Source organism: Dermacentor variabilis, unplaced genomic scaffold (assembly GCF_050947875.1).
Source record: "Dermacentor variabilis isolate Ectoservices unplaced genomic scaffold, ASM5094787v1 scaffold_13, whole genome shotgun sequence".
In the NCBI taxonomy this organism is placed as follows: domain Eukaryota; kingdom Metazoa; phylum Arthropoda; class Arachnida; order Ixodida; family Ixodidae; genus Dermacentor; species Dermacentor variabilis.
This window is the reverse complement of record NW_027460291.1, coordinates 33,194,780-33,204,279: the sequence shown is the minus strand read 5'-3', so window position 1 is coordinate 33,204,279 and position 9,500 is coordinate 33,194,780.

Sequence of the window (9,500 nt, the reverse complement as noted above, 5' to 3'; positions counted from 1 at the left end):
ACACGCAACAACAAATCTCGCCCTTTCCTCCAATCCCGCAAACTCGTCGCCAAACAAACAAATTACAGATTTCACCTAAAACGTTACACTAGCTGCATTAAACAGAGGAAAATCACAAAAGGTCTCAGAATTAAGGTTAGATGCACCCTCGGTTCTTTACCCTCCAAGCTATTATTAAAATGAAATGCTGTCCTAGAAAATGCAGCGCTCTCCCTTATTGAAATTCTCGAAGAACACTGCAAGGAACAACTTATGATAATTGCTGATCAACTCGACAGCATAAAGTTATCTGAACCGCAAATAAGAGAACTTAAACAATTCGTACAAACTAAGGAGGAAAAATTACTAAATAAATACCAGCGCAAATACATTAGAGCTGCAAATATTAGAGCTGCAGTTCCACCCAAAGAAACTAATGTAACCCCTGCAGCACGTAGCTCCACCTACACTCCTACAGGCGAGCATCCAGAGCACTGCAGCAATGTAGTAGATATATCCCAGAGTCTAAGCCCCAAAGAAGTTGATCTCCTGAAAGGTGGTCTAACGTTTTGTCCGACGAACAATGCAGTAAACGAATACGAACTCCACAAAGATATAATAGAATTTTCACGACGCATGCGCATCAAGGAGTTCTTTTTCGATAGACCAGATGTAGGAGAAGAAGATAGAGACTCTCTTAGACCACCTAGCACGTGGAGACCGGAAACCGAACAGTGCCCAGACCTGGATTTATACATAAACCTGATATCAAAGGAAATTTAGGGTCAGCGCGGCATTGCCGGAAACACAAAAATATGACCCCCGCTCAACACCAAATCCTTCAAGAACTTGCGAAAAGGAATGATATCGCAATAAAACCAGCAGACAAAGGCGGCAGTATCGTAATCTGGCCCATAGAAAAGTACAAGAATGAGGCCTCTAAACAACTGAGCAATCGCACCCATTACAGAAAACTCGACTCAAACCCAACTTCAGATTACAGCAATATTGTGATAAACACAATAGCGGAGCTCCTGTCCAGGAAACTAATCACGCAATCCGAATATCGCTTCATGATGCCCATGAACAAAAAAGCAGGCCGCTTTTATCTTCTTCCTAAAATACATAAAGTTCCGGTCGAAGAAATATTGACAGCAGAAATCCCAGGTCGGCCTATTGTGTTTAATGACAACACACCTACTGAGTCACTATCTAAATTCTTAAATCACCGCCTGTCAAACATCCCCACCACCCTCCCATCTTTCGTTCAAGACACGCCGCACTTCCTTCGAATTATCGACGGCATCAACACCAACCAAATCCTTTCCGACCGCGCTATTCTACTCACTTTGGATGTACCACCATCGAGCTACATAACTCGCTCTGAGAGCTTTATCTGCCCCCGGCGAAGCTGTCACGCTGCACGACACAGCCGAAGGAAGAGAAAGTAGAGGTGTGCGCGAAGAGCTGGCTGCTGCCTGTTGGCCTTGCATGACCGTCTTAAAAAATATTATGGGGTTTTACGTGCCAAAACCACTTTCTGATTATGAGGCACGCCGTAGGGGAGGACTCCGGAAGTTTCGACCACCTGGGGCTCTTTAACGGGCACCTAAATCTAAGTACCACGGGTGTTTTCGCATTTCGCCCCCATCGAAATGCGGCCTCCATGGCCCGGATTCGATCCCGCGACCTCGTGCTCAGCAGCCTAACACTATAGCCACTGAGCACCCTCGGCGGGTGCATGACCGTCCTGTCCTTTGCTCTACGCTAACCATCTATAATCTTTTATATAAACCCATCCGATACGTAACAATATATATATATATATATATATATATATATATATATATATATATATATATATATATATATATATATATATATATATATATATATATATATATATATATATATATACACACAGGAAAGAGACGACGAACTTTTTGGGAGACTTCTTTTACTTAACGTTTTCGGCTGGTTTTCGGCCTTCGGGTCCTGCGTGCTGAACTTTGAAGAAAACCCCTATATATATATATATATATATATATATATATATATATATATATATATATATATATATGGGGATTCGGAAAGCTGGTCGCCCCCCCCCCCCCGGGAGAACGAGAACTTTTCGCCTATGAGCACCACCATATACGATCTACATTGGAAGCGCCGTGCTTAGAGTATGAAGTTTTCTAGGGACTCCGAGGGCGCACGTTCCACGGGCAACGGCTACGACCTCTGGGCCACCCACCTGCTGCCGTAACATAGAAAAGCTGCCGGAAAGGAAGGTGCGTACCTCTCCGGACTGCCAGGCACTCTCTTTCAACATGCACCATCAGTCCGGCACAACTGCTGAAGAACTACAGCCTGCAGCAACACCGTGGCCAGACTGGTGTCATGTTGGCCAGATGGCGACGGCATTATCTATGGCCCCGATACAATCCAAGCTGTAAATGCCAGTCACAGCTTCACATAAATTCGGTGAAGACAACCGATGTTGTACTTATTTTGCCATCAGGAATGCCGACAAGTCCCTGCTTCAGCCTCGATGATAAGGTCCGATTGTTAATTGGTTGGCTGCAGGAACGGGGGCAGCTTCCAGCAGAGCGCGTCCCGCACGTCGACGTCGTGGTGCATTCTCGCTGCATGCCCGAAGCAGGATGTTCTTGGCTCCGTGCATGTCGGACGTGGCGCGCTGCCAGCATGTGGACAGCTGGGTGGGGCAGAGGACCACGACTTCCGGCGTGTCGATTGCCTGCGCCGCCACCAAGCTGCACCTCAGTTCGGCCAAGGCGTACACGCCGACGGTACAGAAGAGGAGCCAGGCGCCCGTGGTCACGACGCAGTACCGGGCCCGCTTGGCGCGCGCGGTTACCTCGAAGATGTCATTAACTCGCGTTTGTTCCCTCACCCAACCTTCTCTTTTCTTATCCCTTAACGTTACACCCATCATTCTTCTTTCCATAGCTCGTTTAGTCGTCCTCAATTTAAGTAGAACCCTTTTCGTAAGCCTCTAGGGTTCTGCCCCGTTCGTGAGTACTGGTAAGACACAGCTGGGGTTATACACTTTTCTCTTGAGGGATAATGGCAACCTGCTGTTCATGATCTGAGAATGTCTGCCAAACGCAGTAAGAAGTATTATGTTAAAGCAAATCAAGCCACGGCTACAATCGCAACAGGTGGCTCTAATGAAAACATTGCTACCATCAATTTCGGTTGAGATTTGAAGCTATTTAATTAATGTAACTTGTAAAGAATTATTTTCTCCGTCTTTTCAACATAGAAGGCCTTCGCGCTCGTTTAAGTTCTGTAATAGCAGCAAAAATGACCAAACGTCACTGCAAAAATCTACCAACATTTTGTGTGCAAGTTTAAAGTCTAACCAGGTACTCCATTAGGGTCTTGTACGTTGGCACGAAGGAATCGCAGTCGCGGTTAATTCATTTCATCGCAACATTTCCGATTTCATTGAACGATTACGGACAGCCAAGGTGTTAGTAGATCCATAGAGAAGGGCAAGAACGCACAACCGGCCGCATTGACTGTGGCGGTCTACGAATGGGAGTAACACCTGAAACACACTTCCGGTTTCGGTTCTAGGCGCGCGCGTTTTAAACGCATAAGTGGTACGCGTTACGCCGGCTGCGCTGATCGGCGCGGCATTTTTGTTTTCTATGCTCAACCGCGCCCTGTCTTGGTGAGGAATCTTTTTTTATTTGGTAAAATAAGACCAAGCGATCTTTACAAGCCTCTATCGAATCTGTGCAACCGGCAATTTCATAGAGTAGACGCAACACGCCTTGTGAAATGAGGAAGTGTTTAATTTACTTGTTGTGTCTTTGTCGTGGCCACCTCTGTATACGTGACGTATCATCACGTCATCTGAGGCTAAGTTAAGTTGAAAACGGGCAGTCGAAAACACGGACCTTATAGGATAACTGCGTGTAGAAGCGAAACACGCGAAATTGGTGAATGGGGGACATTACAAAAACAAGCAATACCAGACTCATCCCCAACAATACCATACATAAAATATGGCGAACACATCTGATGTCCAAGCATTCCTCCATTCCCGGGGATTATTTAGCACTCTGTAATTAAAAAGTACAAATACACAGACGAGTGCCCGGTTTCGACATTACTTAGCCTCAGCCGACGTGATATACGGTACGCCACGTATACTAAGGGGGCCACAACAAAGGCTCCGAGCCATATACACCCGCAGAATGCCTTCTACTCGCGCTCATGACAAATTCATAGGTGCAAAGCCTGTTTTTAATCGTTCAGAACGTTCAAAAGTTCCTGGTTTGTGAGCTCCTCGGCGTCATCTCATGGAGAAAGGATTCGTGACGAGCGGACACTCCCATAGAGTCCAGCGGCTTAATTGACTGCAGCGCTCCAGACTCCTGAAATTAATGCCTGAACCACACTTCCGGTTTCGGTTTTGGGCGCGCTCGTTTTGTACGCTAGCTGGAACGCGTTACGCCGGCTGCGCTGATCGGCGCAGCGTTTTTTTTTTTTTTGCTTGTCCTGCTCAACCGCGCGCAGTCTTTGTGCGGAATCGTTTTATTATGAAGTAAAAATGATGGCGAACGATCTTTACGCGTCTCCATCGAAAATGTGCTACGAACAACTTCATAAAGACGCAAGACGCCTTGTGAAATGAGGAAATGTTTATTTTGCTCTATATTAATTCTCGTTCCGGGCTTTCGGCGCGTTCATGCAATGTTGGGGCACCATGTGAGCAGCAGTAGTTCCCGAACGAAGCTCCACCGGAGGTAAAGTAAATTACAACCATATGCCATTTTGGTATTAGTACCTTATAGGAATAATGCGCGTAGAGGCGAAACGTGCGAAAATTGTGAATGGGCGTCATTACAAACAAAAGCACTTCGCTTTTACATGCATGGCGTAGAAAATACCCGACTCATCCCAAACAATACGGTGCACAACATATCACAAAAACATCCGATTTCCAAGCATTCCCCCATTCCTGGGCCATATTTCTTGCACTTTAAGAGCACAAATACACGAGCTACTGCGCGTTTCCAAAAGAACCTGGCTTCAACCGACGCGATGGCGATAGTACGCTACGTATAGTGTTATGCCTGACGGCCCTTCTGGACAAGGATGCTTCACCGCCAGACTGGCAGCGTTGAAATGCTGTTATGACTATAGAATAAAGAACCAACTTTAGAGAAGGGAAACTGTACCTTCGGCAGTGGTATGAAAATAAGCAGTGGCAGCGCATGGAACTTAGCGGGGCGGACGCCAGATGGCGATGCTCAACCAGGAAGCGGAAGCGTTTTTTTTAGAGCAAAATCCAATATGGCCGCTTTCCGTCGGTCGCGTGCGCTGGTACGCGCCGTGCTCTCCCTGCTGCCTATGCGGCATGCCTCATTGCCTAGGCTGCCGCGTAGCTGGTGCGTTCTAATTGCCAGGAGACCTAAGAGCCTCTACTGACGCCCATACAAACAACCCACAAGTGAGTGAACAGGACGTGCGACTTTAGTGGCAGAAGAAAAGCAGTGCACCTTCTCGTACAAGAGCAGAAATAAAATTTGCATATCGAGATGCGCTGAGAAGCTCACTTAAGTCGTCGCACATGGCGGTCTGGCAACGAGCGGCAATCAACAGCGCAAGCAAATTGGACAGTGCCCCACGTGTTTGCATCGACAGTCGCCGTAACTTGCATTGCAAAGCAACCAGGTGACGCAGGAATCTGCAGCCGCAGCCACCAAAGCGACAGGGACTACCCGGCATTTTAGCGTTATCTCCTTTCCCACCTGCACGTTTCCGTTTGTTCTTTCGCGTGCCACTAATGTGTAACTCGCACTTGGTGCCTCACATTCTCAATATGGGCATGGTCGGTTTTGCGGGCATCACCTTTTTGCAGCCACTTTTGCAGAGGCCTTTCCACTCATGTGGCTATCAACTTCATACACTTCGGATCATGCAATCACGTATGCTGGTTTCCGTTCATCACGTCTCATGAAGGCCCACAAGCATAATTTGCCCACTACTGCAGCATGAAAGGTCGAACGGGGAGCAGCAATTACGGTGTGTGCAAATTGGGAGTCATTGTCGCTGTGTGGACTGCAGGAGCAGATGGTTACTTCGCGAGACTGTTGCCCAATGCAGCTGACCAGATCGTCACATCCAAGAAACATAACACGGCAACCATGATCAAATGAGACTCTGCATTCACCGCATAAGGTTTAGACCATACACCGTACATTGGCTAAGATCCACATGACAACAATGAGCATTCACGCACTATAGGTCGCTTACAGAACATTCAGCTATCCGACTGCAGGCACAGTGCTTGCCTTCGTCGCACATGGCTGTCTAGTAACGAGTGACAACCAGCAGCGCAAGCAGATTGGACAGTGTCCCACCTGTTTGCATTGACAGTCGCTGTAAGTTGCACTGCAAATCAATTGGGTGATGCACGCATGTGCTGCCATAGCCAACAGAGCGGCATGAGCTACCTGGCATTTTAGCGTTACCTCCTTTCCAACCTGCACGTTTCTTTTTGTTCTTTCGCGTGCCGCTAATGTGTAACTCGCACTTGGTGCCTCACATTCTCAATATGGGCATGGTCGGTTTTGTGGGAATCACCATTTTGCAGGCCTTTCCACCCATGTGGATATGAGCCGCATACACTTCGGACCATGTAATCACGTATGATAGTCTCCGTTGACGCCAAATCATGGCCGAGGAAGGCCACAGGCAAAATTTGCACACGGCAGCAGCAGGGAAGGACGGAATGGGGAGCACCAATCACGGTGTGTGTATATTCGGAGTCTTTGTCGCTGCGCTGACTGCAGGAGCAGGTGCTTGCCTCGAGAGACTGTTTCCCAATGCAACTGACCAGGCTCCCACATACAAGAAACGTAACGCGGTGACGAGTACCAAGTCGGACAGCAGCGAAACAAGATTCCGCAATAAATCACTTCAATGTAGCTTGCGCAAAAACACAGGCTGTCGAGCAAGAATAGCAATTCTGAACGAGGCTAGAAATTACATATAGGAATCAGAAAGCTTGCATTCAAGAAAGAAGTCACTCTACCTTGCAAGCAATCAAAGCCAAAAACATTAAGAAAAGTTTAATGCTACATAGCACACAGTGCAAATGTTATTGCAAAACACACGCCAATGCCGCATCAGCTATTTCAGGAGTGGAATTGCACATGGCAACGTACACTAGAAAATACTGCTACACATATGTTATGCTACTATTATATTTGGGGTTTTACGTGCCAAAACCACTTTCTGATTATGAGGCACGCCGTAGTGGAGGACTCCAGAAATTTTGACCACCTGGGGTTCTTTAACATGCACCTAAATCTAAGCACACGGGTGTTTTCGCATTTCGCCCCCATCGAAATGCGGCCGCCGTGGCCGGGATTCGATCCCGCGACCTCGTGCTCAGCAGCCCAACACCATAGCCACTGAGCAACCACGACGGGTGTTATGCTACTAGACAGTGACTGGTATTAAGTATGAGCAAAGAATTGATTTACCTTTAATGTTTGGATGAGGAAGAGGAATGATCTTTAACAAGAATGTGGAATGAAAAAGCTTGTATTCATTGGAAAAAAAATTATACTTGGCACAAATGGTATTTGACAATGCCAGGAAGCTCATTAAGGAAGGGCAAGCTGACAGAACTCTTTTGGCCAGCGTCGTCGGTGCTTGTTCAGAGGTTGCAGGTACAACTGAAGACACATAATTTTTGTTGTTGAGGTACCTGGATGACTCGGTTAATATCTGTGCTGGTGGAATGATGGCAGAGACTCTTTTCACTCTTGACACAGTCGTCTGTAGACTTGATATCGAATCCAAATACTTCTAGAACGACTTCTTTGTTCGTGGTGTAAATCCTTGCGAATTCGGCTTCAGCCCCTTCCTGTTGGTGTAGGTGGGGGCTCTCGTGATGACCAAGATGTGGTTGGCACAGACTCTGTTGGGGCCGAACAGTGACACATCAGATACAGCTGAGATTATCCAAAGTCATGTAGTGTTTTCTCTTATGTTGAAACCAATTATACTGAACTGTAAATACGAACAAACGTTCATATCATCTGCTACAAATTACATGTATCTAAAGACTAGCAAGCCAATGCAGCATATATGAAGCATATTTATTTCTGAACCAGGTGTTGTTTACCTTGTGGTAGCAGCCAAAGTCCACACAATGACCTTGTTGTAGCAGGCAGCAACTTCTCTTTAGTGCGTGGAGTTTGTTGCTTTATACTGGTGCCGTCCTCATTATTGCATGTGTGGAACAGAAATTTCGGCTGCATCAGGAATTGAATAAGCACAATTTTGCAATATGAAATGCGAAAAGGAGTGACATATACATTATAATGGTTTGTGACTACAAAGCACATGCAAATGTACACTGTTTGTTCTAGGGTGCTTAGCAGCATGGTAAACAAATATTGCTACTCTCCATAAAATTGATGTCTGCCTAACTACACTGCATGTCAACAGCTTAAGTATTATTAAGATCACAAATGAGAACATTTGTGCGCTCATTTATGCACTGGAAGAGATCACACTGCTGGTTTCACAAGCAAATGCATGAAAGGCATGAAGCTATTAGAAATGATGCATTCTCTTTCTGCATGAACGTGATGCACCGCTTCACTACTACAAAAATAAATGTCCTCAGGTAAACCAAACTGCACAGCAAGAACATTCGGAACCAAGAGGCACGAAATATGGGTGTATTATCATGCGTGAAACTGTTTGATAGATTAAATTCAGTACTTTATCTTCAGTTTATCGAAGGGTAATTCGGTTCTGTGAACGAAAGAACTTGCAGGCGCACTCGAAAAACAAAATTAATTGATAAGGCTACTCTGTCACCCATGGCTACGGCTACAACGAGATAAAAAATGTGACGCGCGTTCCGATATCGCTTTGTCTTTCGTGAGTTCGCAACTAAAAGTTTATTTCGAAAACAGCATCGGAGGGTCCTGACTGCCCATATGTAATGCAGCATCTAGTCCGTTAACTTGTCTCCACCTGTACGTTAACGAGAGCAATGTTACCTCGATTCAGGCAGCGATATTAAACGACTCACTGGTACTGCTGTCCTCAGTCGCAGAATACGGTTCCAATTTCAATGCAGATGCATGGCTCACGACCGAAACGTAGCTTTCGGGCTTGCATGTCCGCTTGCAAACACGTCTCTTCACCACAAGTCAAATAACGGGCGACATCGAAGCGCAATAAAGTAGTTTTAGCAACAAAGAAGCAACCAGTATAAGTGTACGAACGAATGAATCCTTGCCGTCATGCACTCGAAAATACCGGTAAAATTTTTAAAACCAGGGCAGAGGTCACGTGGAAGATCGATGATGCTGAACGCTATTTGCCTTTATACTGACAAAAGACGGTAAACTTACTAATGAAAGGTACAGTATCTAATTAGTAATGATAATTCTATGGCCTATTTTATCTAGTAAACATGCTTCGGTAATCGTAGGAGAAAGTTTGTAAGAAAA